The sequence below is a fragment of the Wyeomyia smithii genome, chromosome 3, assembly GCF_029784165.1.
Source record: "Wyeomyia smithii strain HCP4-BCI-WySm-NY-G18 chromosome 3, ASM2978416v1, whole genome shotgun sequence".
Lineage (NCBI taxonomy): Eukaryota > Metazoa > Arthropoda > Insecta > Diptera > Culicidae > Wyeomyia > Wyeomyia smithii.
This window is the reverse complement of record NC_073696.1, coordinates 180294543-180314211: the sequence shown is the minus strand read 5'-3', so window position 1 is coordinate 180314211 and position 19669 is coordinate 180294543. Positions and strand designations below refer to the sequence as shown.

Genomic DNA, 19669 nt, shown 5'->3' with positions numbered 1-19669 from the left:
ACTGAGCAACTCTGACTCAGTTTAGAACGATGAAAATGAGTAGAAGTCCTTTTTGATTTTGAGTAACTTTGACTCACTTTTTGGGTTCCCTTCATATAACTTCTTTCTGAGTAACGTCGCATATAACGACGTCCATTTTGAAAGGTGATTATGATGTGCTTCAGTTTGTGACATATGTTTTTTAGTTGTGTGTGCCTCAGAAGGCATTATAACTGTTTACTTTTATTACAAGGTAATTATTGCTGAACATGTGATGTCGTTTATTGGCCGTGGCTGATTTCTAGCCAGTAATGAAACTGAACTGCACCCAAAAAATGAGTTATGTCGTACTCAAATTTTGAGTAATAATGACTCATTTTAAAGACGCCTAGTGTTACTCAGTTTTGAGTATTTGTGGAGTTACTCAATTTAAGAGTTGTTCCACTTTTTACGAAAATGCGTCAAATGTTACTCATTTTAGAGTTATTATTTACGAGCCTGCGCAATTGGAATGACACTGACAGATAATTTTTATTCCAATTTTGACAGTGTCGCCACTCTATACATTTATAGGCACTCTAAGGGATACCAAATGTGCAGATTTGTCTGCAAAGCGCAGATTTTTGGAGTCCGTGTGCAGATATTTATTGATTTGCAGATATTTGCAGTTTTTCCACGGTTTCTGCAGATTTTTGTTAGAGTCTCCCTATATTTGCATAGATTTTCCTTAAATGTGTGCAGACTTTTACAGACTTTTATTCGCGCGAGTGAAATTTTTTCGGATCGCGGATACATTTTTATCAGATTTCGAGCACATTTTTCCCGGTTTTTCGGGCAGTTGCAGACATTTTTCAAAAACATCTGGCATCTCTGCGTATTTCATATTTGGTGTGTTGGTGTACATAGAAAACTAAATTTACCCAAAATTAAGTTCTTTTTACTCAATTCGGACCATTTCTGCAGCTACCTAAAATTAGGTTAAATGCAGAGTACCCAAAATTGGGTAATCCGGTATGAACTACAAGTTGGGTTAAAAGTACACAATGATGAGTTCAGGGTTTCTAGTAAAAATTACCCAAAATTAAGTTCAAACTACCCAACTCAAGCATTGAAAATTTCTGCAGAACAAATAGAAAAATTTCGGTTTTTTTTCTCCAATAAAAATCAAAACATTAAAAATAATAATTATACCATTATTTATTAACGAGTCAGCGATATAATTTAAATAAAATATAAACACTTCACGGTATTGGGCTGTTTTTTTCCTACTCATAAGGCAAGGAAGCATGTCTACGCAGGTACGTTAAATGTTCCAGCCATACCTTCACAGCCAGTTCCGGAGCCGGAGATTTCACCGTCGCAACTTCCTTTATAATCTTAAGTCACGGAACGACACTCGTGACATCTTCGTGCTTTTCGCCAAGCAGTTTGTATTCATTGTACGAATTCTCCATATTCTTTAGAAGAATTCCGACCACCTGCTGAACCATTTGCACCAATCTTTTTGAACGCATTAAAATCTAAAACGAAAACAAATTAGTAAATAGCCAGATTATCAACCTCGTAAGTCCTACTTTTTAGTTTTCATCAGATAATCCTCGCAAAAGGTGTTCTAAATGTCACGACCCTTGTTGGTATGCAACTCGTACGTTGAATAACGTATCCCAGATTGAGTCCGATTGTCCCAGATTGAGTCCGATTGCCGCAATTTAGCCGAGTTTTATCCAGGCCGGACATTTAACTGCGAATGTAGGGATATCATTAAAAAGCATGAATGTAAAGAAAAACTACACACTTACTAAGCATGAACCAGAGATTTCACATAGTTATCGTAATTGTACTTGTCCTCTTGAATTTTAAACAGCAATTCCAAATACTGTTTGATCTGGCTGGCTTCATCATCGTACTCCCTGACGTCACTATCAGACGAGCAAGAAACCGGCACAGGCGGCTTTTGATAATGATCCCTTCATTTCATTTCGGCATCAAACAACGTGCGGTTCGGCGTTGGCAAACTTCTCAACATGAAAATGTATCGTAACCTGTTAAAAATGAAATACTATTAAAAAAAATTAAAGATAGATAAATAAAAGTGAGTTTTTTCGATACATACCTCTATCCATTTTATCAGGGGAAATGCGAGCATCCACGTCGCGTGGTTCAATCTGAATCCTGATTTCTCGGTTAGTAAGATGTTTTCCATTTCTTAGGGCCTCTCGTGCATGTTCTAAAAAAGAAAAAAGGCAATAGGTTTAATAAAATCATTCATATTCGTTACAAAAAAGCAGCTTTCTAAACAGACCTCTCAGACCATCTAAACATATAAAAATGCAGTTCTGTCTGTCTGTCTGATCCATATAGACTTAGAAACTACTGGACCGATCGGCGTAAAAATTTGTATGTAGGGATTTTAGGGGCCGGGGAAGGTGACTAAGATAGTTTGAGACCCCTCCCCCTTCTGGAAGGGAGCGGTCTCATACAAATGAAACACAAATTTCTGCAAAACTCTAGAACTAATCAAGCAAATGGAACCATATTTGGCATTTGAAGGTTTGTGGGAGCAAGAAATATTTCCATGGTGGTATGACACCCCTCCACACAATTTCTGCACTTCTCGAGAACTAATTAAGCAAATGGAACTAAATTTGTCATGTGAAGGTTTTTGTGAGCAAGAAATATTTCCATGGTGGTTTGACACCCTTCCCTCTTTTTGAAGGGATGGGTCTCATACAAACGAAACACAAATTTCTGCACAACTCGAGAACTAATCAAGCAAACGAAACCAAATTTGGCATGTGGAGGTTTTTGGAAGCAAGAAATATTTTCATGGTGGTACGACACCCCTCCCTCTTTTGAAAGGGAGGGGTCTCATAAAAATGGAACACTAATTTTTGCACATCTCTTGCAAATGTAACCAAGTTTGGCATGTGAAGGTTTCTGTGAGCAAGAAGTATTTCCATGGTGATTCGACACCCCTCCCTCATCAGAAAAAGAGGGGTCATATACAAATGAACAACTTTCTGCACAACTCGAGAACTAATTAGGCAAATTGAACTAAAGTTGGCATGTAGAGGTTTTCGTGAGCAAGAAATATTTTCATGGTTGTTTGACACCCCTTCTTTTTATGGAAGAGAGGGGTTCTATACGAATGAAACACACATTTTTGCACAACTCGAGAACTAATCAAGCAAACGAAACCAAATGTGGCATGTGAAGGTTTTTGGAAGCAAGGCATCTTTCAATGGTGGTTCGACACCCTTCTCCTTCTGACGGAAAGGGGACCTTTAAAAGTGAAACACAAATTTCTGCACAACTCGAGAACAAATCAAGCAAATGGAACCAAACTTGGCATGTGAAGGTTTTTGGGGACCAGAAATGTTTCTATGATAGTTTGACACTCCTTCCTTTTCTGGAAGGGAGAGGGAGAGGAAAGGCTCCCATACAAATGAAGCAGACATTCCACTTAATTTCTCCGAAAAACAGCCTAGAATAATCGGGCTGATGCACAATCGCCAAAAATCGACGTCAGACGCTATTTTTGAATGCAAGATGGAAGCTTCTGGCTTCTGGAAAATAGCCAAAAATGGCCGAAGACCATCCAACATCGGTATTTCTGGAACCATAATAATGACTAGAGGCCAGAAACTGATACCACATGTCATTTCGAAATCCAAGATGGCGACCTCCAGTGTTTGGAAAATAGCCGGCAAGGACCAAATACATACTAATATGGGTATTGCCGAAATCGGGATAATGCATAGAAGCAAAAAATCGACCCCAGACATTTTGAATTTTGAGAAGGCGACTTCCGATTTCTGGAAAACAGCCAAAAATGACTAAAAACCACGCAATATTGGTATTTCCGAAATCTAATAGCATAGCAGTAAAAATCGACCGCAGGCATGATTTTGAATTTTAAGATGGCGGTCTCTGGAAAACAGCCGAAAATGATCAAATACTGTCCAATATACTGCCGCTCCAAGCATAACTGTCCCATATTCTGTGCAAACCTTATGGACGCTGGGACAGTTATGCTTGGAGCGGCAGTATAGGTGTTTCTGAAATCGGGATGATGCACAGGAGCAAAAAATCGACCCTACATCCCGTTTCAATTCTAAGATGGCAGCTTTCGGTGTTCGGAAAACTGCCGAAAAATGACCAAATACCATCCAATATGGGTGTTTCCGGTACTTTAATGATACATATAAGCAAAACATCAACCGCAGGTATCATTTTGAAGTCTAATATGGCAACTTCCGGTTTCTGGAAAACAGCCCAAAATGACTAAATACCACCCAATTTAGGTATTCCTGAAACCTGAATGATGCATAGCAGCATAAATCGACCATAGGCGTGATTTTGAATTCTAAAATGGCAACTTCCGGTCGATGGAAAACAGCAAAAATTGATCATATACCACACAATATGGGTATTTCCGAAACCAGAATAATGCACAGAAGTCAAAAATTGACCCCAGGCATCATTATGAATTTTAAGACGGCGAATTCCGGTTCCTGGGAAGAAGCCGAGAGTTACCAAGTATCACTTATTATGAGTGTTTCCGAATTTCCGGGATGATACATAGAAGCAAAAAATCGACCGCAGGTGTCATTTTGAGTTCTAAGATAGCGACTTCCGGTGTATGGAAAAAAATCGATCAAATGCCACCCAATATGGGTATCTACAGAACCAGAATGATGCACAGAAGCTAAAAATTGATCTCCAACACTACTTTAAATTCTAAGATGGCGACTTCTGATTTCTTAAAAACAGCCGAAAGTTACCAAATACCCAATACGGATATGTCCGAAATTGGTATGATGCATGAATACCAAAAATCGGTCTAAGACACCGTTTCAAAATCTGAGATAGCGACTTCCAGTGTTCGTGAAACAGCCGATAATGACTAAATTGGGATGCTGCATACTGAAGAAATCGACCCCAGATACAATTTTAAATTTTAAGATGGCGACTTTCGGCTTCTGGAAAACAGTCGACTGACCGATTATCACCCAATAACCCCAAAACCCGAATGACGCCCATAGGCTCGATATTTACTCCACATCCCATTTTGAAAGACATGATGACGACTTCATGTTTCTGGAAAACAGCTTAAAATTACCGAATACCAATCAATATAGGTATTCAAAGAAATAATATGATGTACTGAAGCCTAAACGCGTGAATGTTTTTTTTTATATGATAAAACCAATCATTTTAAATGATTTGTTCTTTTAGTTACAACCTATCTAATATCCGATGCGTCATGCGTTTGCAGACTATAAACATATCGCAAGGTCAATCTTTAAATGTATGAGGAATCAATTTAGAATGTTTAAAAATTTTCAAATAAAGAAAACAAATGGACGGGGCGAAGTTTGCCGGGTCAGCTAGTCTGTTATAAATATGAAACGACTCAGTTTCATTTCGTGAGCCAAGCCTGGACCGGTTTGAAGGCTTGCGGTTGCATTTGAAAGGTCTTGTGCTGTATTATATCGATCCGAAGGGTCTTTCAAAAGTTTCGTAACAAAGTGTAGGTCGATATACTATTTCGATTTTTTCAGCAACAGCTGTATCGATTTTAGCCCCCTAAGGGCATCCTTAACAGTGCGGTACCATTTAAGTTGTTATGGCGGCTGTGTACAGCGCGGCTATTTTGCTCTAAGAGAAGAGTGGCCAAGTGGCTTCTTTCTCTTCTTCTTTGCTATGAAACATATCCCCGGTTGAATATTATTTTCGTCTGCCTTACAAAAATCCAGTGCAACCAGAACAATTTATTTATTTGATATTTTTATTTAACAAAAAACACAACAATGAAAATTGGATTACAAACAACATATAAAACAAAACAACAAAACTTCGTCCATATTTATATCATCATACTACCACTGCCAAACTTTTTTTTTGTTTTTCTGACTTCGGACTTTTTATAGAGAGCAGTATGAAAAATATTTGGCGAAACACTTAATTCCTGTTGCAAAATCAAGGGGAAAATTGCTTGTTTTCAAGAAAAGCTTGATTTCACGTTACCACGAACAACTAAATAAACAACATAATAATAAAAAGAAATACCTTCACTGCATTTTCGACTATTGCGTGAGATTTTAAAATTTGGAATATCTTTTCCAGATTTTTCGCATAATTTTAGCCACTGTCGATAAGGTTCTGCATTCTTGGGAAATCGATAAAATTTTACGACCAAACTCTTGGCACTTCATTCAAATTCTTTTTTGTTTTTTTTGTCGCCACGAAAACAAAATTGTGTCCACAATATTTCACTTTTACTTACTCAATGACTGGGTCGAACACCAGCTGTTTAGCAACACGGCAAGCTGAACCCCTTTTGAATATTGTCACACACGCGTGCTGTCAAAATCAACCAATCACGTTTGGAGCAAAAAACCTGGAGCAAACCGAGGTATCATCTTGGCCACTCTTCTCTTAGATTTTGCTCACTCACCCGTTTTCACACAGGTCGTTGCTATCGTTTCAGTTTGACATTTCATCCAGCATAAACCTTTAGCAGCGCGGTTATCGGGCTGCTAAATTTGAGAGCGCGATGCTTCCCGGAAGCTCGGCTACTATTTCTCTAGCGCGTTTAGCAGCGACCGGTACGGTGTGAAGTGATGATAGAGCGCTGCCAAACGGGATATAGAAGCGCACCGTTAAGGATGCCCTAAGTTGCATTTGAAACGTATTACGATCTAGATATTGACACTTTTTTAATAGCGAGTTGAATTAATGAACTACAATAATAAATTAAAATTAACACTTCATCAGAGGTCCTTAGAATTATCATTTAGGAAATCGTTATCTGATAATTAGGAACAGTGGTTAGTCGCGATTTCGCGGAAGCCGCGAATCCCGCGAAATTCAGCATTGGCCGCGAAATTTACAAAAACCCGCGAAATGCCGCGAAAGTTATGAAAAATAGCAGCATGCTATGTCAATCACGACGCATTTCGATTTAAAAACCAGCGAAATTCATGAAAATCAGCAACACAGATAAAGCTAAAGATTAATGGGCACCTCGATGGCAACGCGTCGTCTTTTTGTCAGCCTGGGTTGAATTGTCTTCGGACGGTACGGTTACTAGATCCACTTCGAGCAATAATTTTGGCGATTGCAGGTCACTGCATTATAGAATTTCAAAGTGTGCAGCCTTAAAATCGAAGTTGTAAGCTGAACCAGCGAGCATTTTTTTAAAATACTCGACAGTGAGATGATTTGGTAAGTATTCAAATCGCTGACATTTTGTTGTACTTTTACAGCTTGCAGAAAAATATTTAGCGATTCCCTGAAACTCGGTATATACGGAACGCAGCGTTAGCCAGTAAAACTTAATTAATACGGACCTGCCGAAACTAAAATAAGACTAAACGTAATTTGACACAGTTTGTACTTTTTGTTTAGTTTTACTTTTTGTAATGCAAAGAAATCATGAATCGTACGGTTAAATTACCGTATATTTAATTAAATAAAACAGTTCCTCGTTTCTACCAAAAAAATTACTTTACTTTGGGTTTTCCAGAAAAGTAGGTAGCCGCGAAATAACCGCGAATTTTGAATATTTTCTATTTTGCCACCCGCGAATTTTTGACTTTTTGCCGCGAATTACCACTGTCTCTACTGATAATGAATGTATTCAAGTATTTACCTCTTCTATTGTTTCAGAGCTAATTGTAGTGTTTTTCCAACGAAGGAAATTCGCCTAAAACGGTTGCAGCCATTACTGTTTTTTATGCCGAGGTTGATTATCTTTGCTTACAAACTAAAAAAGCTCTTTTTTTAATCTGTTTTTTTTTTCATAAAAAAACTACCAGAAAAATGGAAAAAATTAGAGCCAAAACGGTTTGTTCAATTAGTACAATATTTTCAGCAAAGCTGTAGACCGTTATTTTGTGCTTCCGGGAAAATATACATTGTGAGAAAAAAGGGTATCTTCTGAAAAAACCCAAAAATGTAATTAAAAATTATATACAGTCGAACCCCTTTATATCGACATCGCAAGGGACTGTCGTTATAGCGAAATGTCGCAATAATACGAAGAATGTTTGCATATGTAGAACAAAAGGTACCGTTGAGAATGTCGTTATAGAGAGATTCGACTGTACTATTGACGCAATAAAAAATGACAAGTATTAGTTTTGGTATGCCGTTATAGAGGAAGGTCGTGATAGCGAAATGTCGCAATAAAACGAAGAATTTTAGTATAAAACAGAAGGGACTGTTGAGATTGTCGCTATAGCGAGATTTGTCACTATAAAAAGTGTCATTATAGAGGGATTCGACTGTATCTCAAAACACTCGCTTTTTATAAATATGAATTTTTCTACAAAAACTACACGTTATAAGCTAACTAAAAGTATTTAACTAAATTTGGAGAAAATGAAAATAAAAAAATCAAATCAAATGAAACATCAAATGAAACTAATTTTTTTTGTCTTTTTTCAGTTCAGTTTTTTTACAGTGTATATTTTTCTAAGAACAAAATTATTATTTACAACTTTGCCGAATGAGGAGCGGGGGCCTAGTGTGGTTGGTAACGTCTCCGCCAACCACGCTCGACGCCTGGGTTCGAATCCCACCGCTGACATAGGTGTCGATGGTTGTGAGGTGGCGTGATCCACTCACAACCAACCAAACTGGTCTAGATTCAATCCTAGCCGATACCGGGAGATTTTCTGAGGCGAAAAATCTCTGGGATCACGCCTTCCATCGCATGAGGAAGTAAAGCCGTTGGCGCCGATCTGTTAATAAACGGGTCGTGAGTTAGGGTCCTGGGTGTGGAGTCGCCTCCCTGGGCGTCGGTGATTGGCCACAACAGTGGCGGAACTAGACCGACGGAAAATAAGCGAGAATAAAAAAAAAAAAACTTTGCCGAATAAACTATACCGATCAAACAAACCGTTCAGATGCTAAAAATTTTTATCATAATTAGACAATCCGCGCGGAACATAGTCTCAAAACTTGATGTCCCGGGTTTTGTGCTGACAGAAATCAAACGTCGCGACTATTTCCTTTTTACTATTTGCTATTTCCTGTGCTGAGTCTTTTTTCAATAAAAAAGTAGGAGGGTGGTATTCAAGACACGACCGCATGACGTTGGACTACGGTATTCTTATATTCCATTAAAACAAATAATAGAGAGAATTGCAACTCTAGTATTTGCTGCAATTTTATCTAACAGTGCATTTCTGAATGCTGAGACGTTAAAACGTTATAAATAATAATATATACTAAAAGAATGGATATCTTTTATTTAATCGCTGTCATTTCATACATATTCGAATCAACCCTTTGCTTGCTGCACTACCAAGACAATCATTTAATTGAGCGAATTGGTAAAATTTTCCTATCTAAGCAAAAAGCAAACTTTACGAAACTATCTGAAATTGGAGCCCAGAACGATTCAACCGAAAATTTTAAATTTGAAAATTGTTTGACATTTAATCGATAAAACTCATGCTAGTTCCAGCCCAGCATATAACTTCATGTATTTGAAAAAAAAACGTTTGGTTCAATAACTCAATATAGCAAGAGCTCAATCACACGTTTTTCGGTAGTTGTTATCAAGGTTTGGGCGAGTGACAGGAAAATATCTTAACTTCTTCAGTTGGGATTTAGAGCATTTCTAATTGTTTTGTTATTTTTCACGATAGCGACAAGTCTGTTTCTTTCTCTGTGTGCGAGAAACAAAATCAAAATAGCGTACCGAGAAACAAAAACGAAAATTTAATGAATGCTCATTGAGAAAACTTGCAACTCTTTTTACCAATAATTTATGATACTCAAAAGAACCCGTTTTGATCTAAATCAAATTTCTAGTAAATAAGTGTTGATCATTCATAGGTAGTAATTTTTCCTCGATGAATAAAGACTGGCTGAAGAAGTTAAAATCGCTGCTGTAAAATCAAATTCACAACTGTGTTCGTTAAGACGTTTTAATATTTTCAATGACAATAATAATCTTCGATAAACACCCGCTATAGTTATTCACACACATGCTATAACTATCTAAACACGCGTTAAAACTATTACTATCCATACATACGCTATAACTAATCATTACACACGCAGCAGCTATCCACACACAAGCTATAACTATCCGTACACACGCTGAAGATATACACGCAATAGCCATAATATGCTACACATGCTAGTGTCTTACACACGCTATAGCTAGCCATACACACGCAACAGCGCCATCCCTATCATCGCAAATGTCATAGCAATACAGATGCACATACGCTATATGTGCACACTGCACACACACCCAACGTTTTCACCCAACGATATCTGAATTGGATTACCGCTGGTGGGGTCCAACTCAGATCGAAGGAGCACCGAACTGAATGAAGAAATGCAGCTTCCCACTACCTCCGCCGCTGCTGCTTGATACCACCGCTCTGGTTCTGCTGCAGCTCAGTTTGGCCGCTGGAATCAGCCACCGCTGCTGATTATACAAGACCGGCCTGGTGGCCTTCCACTTGTTAACTGATGAGGCCTTCCACTTGCTATGAGACGACACAGGCTATTATATAGCCCAAAGCAAAAATCCATCCGCGAGCAAACAAGAAGCGAGCTTGTGATTGGTTGAATGTGCACGACTTTTAACACAACTTTTAACTAGTTTAGTATCGAAAACATATTTAAATTATTATATGACAATCTTGCGCAATATTTCCCCTATCAATCAAGCCATTGGTGTTTAGAATCTGTTCAGTGGTAATGATAAAAGAAGCATTTTAAAACGGTGTTGAAACACCTGATGCAGCTACCGAAAGCGAGCTCGTTATTGGTTGAAAGCTGCGAGACTGTTTACAAAGTCAGATCGGTTGTATCCGTTAGTGTCGACTGTGCTTGTGAATAGAGGTGGTGATTGGTTGCTCGGTATGATTTAGACAATCGATGTGATTTATCAATTTTTCAATAGTGTATCTCGAACAATAGGTTATTTTTGTTACATAAATTCAACCGTAAAAGAATTTCTGATCGGTTGATGCCAAAACCTCGAAATTCTGAAAAGAAATGACTGATATATAAGCGCTCAAAACCTGACCACTTTTCCCTGGTTTTCCCCGGTTGAATTACTAGATTTTCAAATTCAGGTGCCTAACTTCGATATAGACGTTAGTCCAACGTCAAAAATATTTTTAGCATTTAAACGGTTTGTTTGATTGGTATTTTTTTGTTTTATTTCACAACTTTAAGTTTTTCTATTTTTTATTTCTCCATGTTCAGTTATATATTTTGAGTTAGCTTATAACGTGTAGCTTTTGTGGAAACAAAAATAGATTCATAGAGAGTGAGTGTTCAGAGATATTCAGTTTTTAATTATATTTTTGTTTTTTTTTTTTTTTTTCTAAAACGTACCCTTTTTTCTCACAGTGTATATTTTTTCTGGAAGCACAAAATTACTATCTACAACTTTGCTGGAGATATCGCACTAATGAACCAAACCGTTTTGGCTTTAATTTTTTTGGGCAACTTCACCTTTTTCGTTTCTCATTTCTCCATCAATGTTAAGCATGTCTTTTGTAGTTTTTATGAAAAAAAAAATCAGATGTTTCAAAAATGAGCTTTTTAGATAATTGATTTTGAATGTTTGTTTCAACTTTGTTTTTTTAATAGTGAATTTTTTTTGGAGGGACAAAATTGTTTCCTACAACTTTGCCGAAGATGTCACACCGATCGAACAAACCGTTTTTGTTCTAAACATATTTGTAATCAATACCTTCCCTACATAGCATTTCAAAAATGATTCGTGGTTCAAAAAAAATAAACCAATAGCACAGAATAGCATCTTTTGCCCATACAAACTTCGATGCAAAGTTTCAGCCAAATCGAAAATGACAATTTGAAAAATATATAAAAACTGGTACATTTTGGGTGAAATTGTTCCTTGGCGATATTGTGCCTGTAATGCTCTTTTTTGTTCTAGAAACATTCATTTGACACAGAACAAGCGTAGTTTTACTTCCTCAAAAACCAAATCCCAGAAAAATCTCTCAAATTCAACAATACCTACGCTATTATAATGAATGATTTTGTCTGATTTATTTCTAATTAAATCAAATTTATTGTATGAATCTTTCTCTAAAAATAAAATGTCATTTTCGATTTTTCGGTTGAAAAGGTATTTCATTTACCTACCAACAATTACATTCACTATATTACGAAGTCATCTAATATACGTATTTGTTAAGTTAAAAATAAAAAATATCATCTAACAATATTGAAATATAGAAGTAGATTCTGGATAAACCTCAGTAAATGGACAAAAAATTCCATAAGCCGCGAATGCTTGAAAATTTTTTGTCCATTACTCTTACTCTTTTATAAATTTACATTTTTAGGCATTTACTCTTTTAATGTTATACTGGTCACGATCATTTAATAAAAATGAATTAAAAATACATTTTTTAACGCGTTTCTCAACAATTTTTTTACATGTATCCGTTTTCAAGATATTTTAATATAAAGTTTTAAAAATAAGATTTTCATGAAAATACGCTTTTTCGTAAGTTATTTGTAGTTCTCCAGCAACAAACATAGATATATCAAAATATATAACCGATATAACACAATTTATTCTTTGACATCAAAGAGTTCATTTTTATAAAAAGTTGCCTTATAACTTCTAGTTTCGTTGAAAAAAATTCAACACTTTGTTTTTGTAAATTAAAATTTAATTTTTTTTTTCGAATTTCCAGATCATTTGGCATGGAAACGCTCTAAATTAGATTTTGAATGATTGTATAACAATTCCCTGAAAACCATTATTCCGAAACCTGTTTCTCCAAAAGATATTTCCCCGAATGTACTGATTCACTGAAGATAATTTCTCTGGAAGATTTTTTCCAGAATGTACTAAGTCCCCGGAAGTTATTCTCCGAAAATATTTTCCCGAATACAGTCAGGTTTTTACGCGGGTTGGTTTTCTTAATAACTAAAAAACGGTACAGTGGTTTTCCGCTTTTATCAACAGTCGTTTTTATCACTACTCGCCAAATTCACGCTCGATTTTCTTTCGTTTTTATCACGCTTTTTTAAAAAAACTTCAAAACAAGAATAATGTACTTCCAGTTGCAGAAAATGTATTCGAAACATCATTTTAATTTGTACCTTGTGTCTTAGTTTTATGAACTTAATATATTTGATCAATTTTCTGAGGCAACCAAGTGTCATATCTGTTATAAATAATTTGTGTCATAATTTTGAGAAAAATGAACCGTGAAATACGTATTTCATTGACTTTGAAGCAAAAATTACATGTTATTCGGGCAGTTTAGAAAGAAGATCTGTTAACTACTTTAAAATCCCTACAGTTTGATCCTCATAGACCGTGGTTTCAAAAATTATAAAATCTAGCGGTTCCACAATTTCCACAAATTAGGCTCTGCTGGCTATGCTAAAGAATTAGCAGTACAAATCATATTGATATTGCATGTATAATAGCCGTGAGAAAGTCCGTAAAAATTCAATGGAGAAAAATATCAAAACCTAACCTTTTCTTGTTTATTCATTTGTATCTTGAACTTATATTCCATCCAACTATGCAAGTGCATCATTTTACTCAAAATATCAAAAATTTCAATTGAATCCAACACAAGAAATTCAATTTTTATCATTTCGCTAAGTTCACGGTTTTGCCAAATTCACGGTAAATTTTTTTTTAACCGTGATAAAATCGAAAAGGTACTGTACTACATATCGACCTCATTTCAATCACGTTTTTTGTTTCGGGTCAAAAGTAATCATATATTAGTTTAAAAAAAAATCACAATTCTTGGTATAAATACTGAAAATTTATGATATTGCATTTAGGCCTCAAGAATGACCACTTGTAAGTTTTTCAACTCAATTTAGTCTTTTTTCACGCGGTTCCATACACATTTGGAACGCATCCACCGCGTAAAAAACCTGACTTAAACTATTTTCCCGAAAGCTACAATAGAAACGTTGTCTTAGAATCCAAAATCGTTGAAAATCTGTCCACGTGGTATGTGGATGGCCCCTTAGAAAAATATGAATTTTGGTCAGTCCCATATTACAAATAAACGCCAAACGAGCTCAGTGCTGAAAATAACTAGCATAAAATTATCGTCGCTATCATAAAATACCAATTGAAGTACTAATAGGAAAAATAATCAATTTGTTGCCTATACTGCCGGTACCCGCATAACTGTCCCATAATGATTTTTGTCACTTTTAAGTTATCATCGGGAATCGACTTAACTGTTATCATATTTTCCGAAAAAATCTGAAATTGATACTTTTGTATGGAAAAACATGGAAAAAATACCAAGTTGTGTTGGTCCCATATTGAAAGTACCCGCATTACAGTCCCACTGCATAGTGGTACAAACGCGAACAGATAATTTTGCTCCAGATTAGTGTATATCGGATAACTTTAGGCATATAGAAGTATATCATTCAATTAACTATACTAATGTTGTTTTTCTGTAGTACAATCTACGTTGTTAGTGATACTGCTGGTTGCTGGTTGAATTTATATGTGATGGGACAAAATATGCGAGTGCTTTTGAAATGTACCCGCATATTTTGTCCCATATTGTTTTTTTTTCTCGAATTATGTAACGTAAAACCAATTCCATCCATGGTTTTTTGTTCTCAACGTTAAACTTATGGTGCCATGAAACTGTTCTGGTCATTGGTTTTGGGTGAAATTGCTCAAAATAGCTGGAAATCAGAAAAATTCACGGGTAATATTAAATCGCCGTTCTCTCAACATGTTGTTTTTTATTATGGGACAGTTATCCGGGTGCCGGCAGTATACAAGTATTCTGTCATAAATATATTTACGTCGGATAAAAGCATTTTTGCTCACACATGTTATACACACATACACGTGATACACACACACACACAAACACACACACACACACACTACTCTCTCTCTCTCACACACACACACACACGCTGCTCTCTCACACACACATACACACACACACACACACTGATCACACACACACTGCTCACACACACACACTGCTCACACACACACACACACACACACACACACACACACACACACTGCTCACACACTCACACACTGCTCACACACACACACACTACTCATACGCACACGCTACTCAGACACACCCACGCTACTTACACACACACACACACACACACACACACACACACACACACACACACACACACATACACACACACATTAACCGCACACACATACTCATACACGTTACTTACACATACACACACGTTACTTTTACATACACACACACGTTACTTTTACATACACACACACGTTACTTACACATACACGCCATTCACACATACACACACGCTATTCACACACCCACACATACACACCCACACGCTACTCAGACAGACACGCTTAATATATGATACACCATACCTCCACTATCGGCAGCACCCTAACGGCTTCCAAGTCTTCCAATGGTCCCTTCCTCCCAGTGCCAATTTCGGGCCGTATTCCTTCCAACTGGTGGGGTCCAACTCAGATCGAAGAGAAGCCGAACTATTCGCCTCGACGGTCGACCAGGGAATGATCTTCTTTCAATACGGAATGTCCTTTTATTGCGTCACTCAGTGTGGGGAACTTGGGTGATTGGGGGGAGAATTTTAGTATTTTGCTATTTCCTGGGCCAACCGTTTTATGATAAATAAACCATCCTAAGGTTGTTGGCAAAGTTCCTCAACCAACACCTGATTGTAAACGTGTGTGCTGTCCATGACAAACCATTTCGGCACACTCATGGATCACGGACTACCAATTATCCGGATGGTTAAAAAAATCAGAAATAAAAATTTTCAGTTTCCCGGCATCTGAGATCAGCTTGATGTTCAACGTTAAAAAATTCGGGTATTCCTCCGCTAAACAGTATATCAGGGACCACCAAGTGTGTTCCGAAATCATCTCTGTTCGCCAAGCTGGCGTCTCACCTAATTCGGTGGAAATTTTATTCGCCCGCACTCCGGCTGATATAAGCCATTCAATTAAATGATTTGACATTCAAGCAATTGCTGTGTGATTTGTTGATGGTTGATTAATAACTCATTCTGGCGTTCCGCCTGCTTAACACTCCCGGCAATTTTCCAGCGGCTCCTCGAAACCATCGGCCTACAAACGTTTAGTTTTATTAGGGTTATAGTTATGAGTGATAGCAAAACTTACGTCGCCTCGCCGTGTTGATCCCGCGGTTCATCCATCCTTCCTTCATGAATTCTTCACCCGTTGCACTTACGTTTATTAAACAGTTTCGAATAAACTCTCGCGAAAAATACGGCAATAATATATAAACTGGAGTAACAGAATTTGACCGGATTTGTTTTGATTGAGTTGTCAAACGAGAGGAGCTCAAATTACACGACAAAGCGGTTAAGTCCAAAACTACTCAAAAATAAGTTCTCGCGCAACAACTCAACGTTTGGGTTAAAACTACCCAACTTGGAGATCGAATTTTAACCCAACTACAAGCTCGAGAGCCGAACGTCAAAGTTGAGTACTCTCGAACTGCTTTTTGGGTACTTTCAGTTTTCAGTGTACTATAGTATGTTGATTTTAGTGATGGGAAATATCGCCCAAAACGTACATCGATAACAATCGATAATTCCGGGGGTTTTATCGATATTATCGATAAGTATCGATAATTTGACAGCTAACGTTTGCGGTAAAAAAATTTTTTTCAGATGATGAAAAAAAAACTATTTCAGATGGGGATGAAAAAGAAACTATGACAGATAATTGAGTTGGATGAATTTCCCATGCAAGGTTATCATGTTAGCTTCCTCGCAAAAAAATATTACGTCCTTGCGTGCGGCCTTCCGGCAGTTAACCGTAACATTTGCCATAGCGGACGAAAACATGCGTGTAGCCATGTTTTTAAGCTCTTTTATTCGTTTTTTTTTATTAATTCCTCCTCCGTTTTCGCGACAAAATTGTTGGAATAGATCTTGCGCTTCAAGTTTGCCCAGAAATTCTCGATGGGAAGCAGGTGGGGGACATTGGGCGGATTCGCCGACTTCGGTACCACATCGATATTCAGCCGCTCCATCTCCTCCTACGATCGCTTCGAGTAGTTGGCCGACGCCAAATCTGGCCAAAACACCGTGTCTTCGCGCTTATGGTATTTCTTGATGAACGACGCAACGTCTGTCAGGCACTTCGTACTATAAATTTCCCCATTAACGGCCAGCCCGGAGCGAAAGAAGAGTAACTTTGACATCCCTTTCTCGCTGATTGTCAGCCACAGCCGCACCTTCTTGGGGAACTTGGTCTGTGAAATAAACAACCGCTGTCGCTGCGTCATTGCCTGCAGCTCCGAGACCAGTGGTCGGGACTGCAGCTTCTTGTATGCATGTTCATGTTCTCCAGATACTTTTTCACTGTTTTAGAGCATGCACCAACCTCTCGGCCAAGTGCACGCAGCGATTTAGCCCTCGGTCTTCCTCTTCAGCATCCTTTGAAGCTTCTTGTCACTCAGGGTCGTTGGCCGTCCAGAACCGGGTTTTCTTTCGATGCTCTGATCATTGTCCAATAGTGTCAAAATGTTGTAGATGCCAGAACCGGCATACCCGGCGTCCACAAAGTGCCGCACGATGTCTGTTTTTGACGCCATTTTGAAACCCATGGAATCGGCAATTTTTGTCTATTTTTTTACCGACAACGTTATTGCGGTTATAGTAACGGCCCAAACAGAATGGATACGTTTGCGTTGCGTTGGCGACAATTTGACAGTAAATGTATGGGCTAACTGTCAAATTGCCGCAAACGCAGCCGCAACGTATCCATTGTGTTAAGGCCTCGAATGACAAATCTTACGATACTGCGAATGATAATTCAAACTACCGGACGAGTTAAACAGTTTGTTTTGGAAAGTCTTTGAGTTTTACGCCGGAAGTGCTTTCTACGGAGTAGTTTCAAGCCGAAGTTCATTTTGAAGGTTGTGTAATAAGGGAAATAATTGAAGCAGGCAAAATTCTGTCAATTTTTAAATGGCCAAAACTTTACGAAAAATGAATCAATTCAGACAAAACAGGTTTCATTTTACTGGAAAACAATCCTAGATTCCTAGTATAACTTGAGAACTGGACGTGACCAAGGGTCACTGGAAATGTTTCAGATTTCCGGAGTGTGTGCCAAAGTGTACATTTTTGCAACGCGTAGAACTTTTTCTGACATTCTGTTTCACATAGGTTTATATGTTGTCAATAAATCAGAATTTATTTCAGGTTCATTGGTAGCCAAAGATTGAAAATTCACCAAGGAATCATCGAGGTATGAATTTATTAAGTATGGGTGTTGGTTTTGGCGGTTTTTTCCCTGTTGGGTACTAATTTTCTTTGAGCTTGCAGCACTCTAGCAGAATTCAATCGAACATTGTGGGTGTGTAGGTCTTATTAAACCAAGCAACTTTGCAAACTTGCGTTTGAAAATTTATCTGGATTAACATTTAAAAAGGTCAGATTGAAAGTTGAGACCATGATAATTGTTAGTCAAAATTTCGATCATCATGTGACAAATTTCAGGAACTCATTGCTGAAAATTGCACTCTTCAGGATGGGCGTAAGTTCATCGAAGCAGTCCCAATTGTTTGCATGCTTTGGTTGGAAAAAAAAATCAAAAATAAATGTTAACATGTGTACTGTTTTTTGAACCCGTTTGTCCCGTTTTTATCCCGAGAAAATCTGGTCAGCCCACTTCAAAAATATAAAAAAATAAGTTTAAGATCCTACTCTGAAAAAAATATAATTTTAAAAACAAAAAATGATTTTAGAAAATATCGGTGATCTCAGATTTTTTTAAATGAAGTATTTTAGATAGACAATTTAGTTGCCTAAAACGTTCTATGCGTTGCAAAAATGTACACTTTGACACACACTCTTGAAATCCGAAACATATTCGGTGTAGGATGGTCACACCAAGTTCCCAAGTAATACTAATATAATACTGTTTGCCAGTGGATCTGGTTATCAAAATTGATTCATTTTTTGTAAAGTTCTGGCCATTTAAAATTCGAGAGAATTTTTTTTATCTCAATTATTTTTCTCACCCCCTGTATAAATCAGGATACTTTTTTGGCGCAACAATTTCGTTGATTTGGATTTTTAGTGGAACTAAAAATTGTTTGTTGGGTAACAGATACTTTAAACTTAAACAGTTCCAAGTTAAACTAAACAATTACCAGAGAATTAACAATAGACTGCCGCTATGCATGTCCATCATATTATAAGAGTTGGCAAGTCAAAGAAAATGCTTTTTATTACAATTTCGTTTCATTGCTTTTTATGAGATGGCGCGAAAAGTTTGGATATTTTTTAAAGTTCTCCAGTACTGAGTTGTCGAATTCATCTGTTCATAGGAAACTAAAAACTATAAATACCTTTTTAGTTACCATTATTTCTCAGAAACTCAGTGACATCCGGGGCGAACCTTTACACCACCCCCAACAATGCTAAATCTTGTCGAATAGCAACAAATACCCAGCGGCAAAAGCAACTCCTGGGGAAGGGTAGATGAGGTCTCCTTCTTTTGGGTCTCCTCCAGTAACCAGCCGCACTGACTTGTGCTCACCCTTATAATATCGATAATTATCGTTAACGTCAAAAAATTAACGATAATATCGATGTCAAGCACTTATCGATATCATCGATAAGTATCGATAAGTTTCCCATC

The 19669-nt window shown here is 37.3% G+C and overlaps 2 long non-coding RNA genes across 2 annotated transcripts; both read right to left on the bottom strand.

Annotated features, from left to right (window-relative positions):
• Positions 1-1158: 1158 nt before the first annotated feature.
• LOC129733069 (uncharacterized) lies at positions 1159-1666 on the bottom strand. The gene is made up of 2 exons (XR_008729425.1): positions 1554-1666; positions 1159-1499 (listed from the first exon to the last, which is right to left on the bottom strand). It is a non-coding gene; the product is annotated as an uncharacterized LOC129733069 (long non-coding RNA).
• Positions 1662-16526, bottom strand: LOC129733067 (uncharacterized). The gene is made up of 5 exons (XR_008729423.1): positions 16169-16526; positions 15389-16114; positions 2093-2206; positions 1779-2021; positions 1662-1720 (listed from the first exon to the last, which is right to left on the bottom strand). It is a non-coding gene; the product is annotated as an uncharacterized LOC129733067 (long non-coding RNA).
• Positions 16527-19669: the final 3143 nt, after the last annotated feature.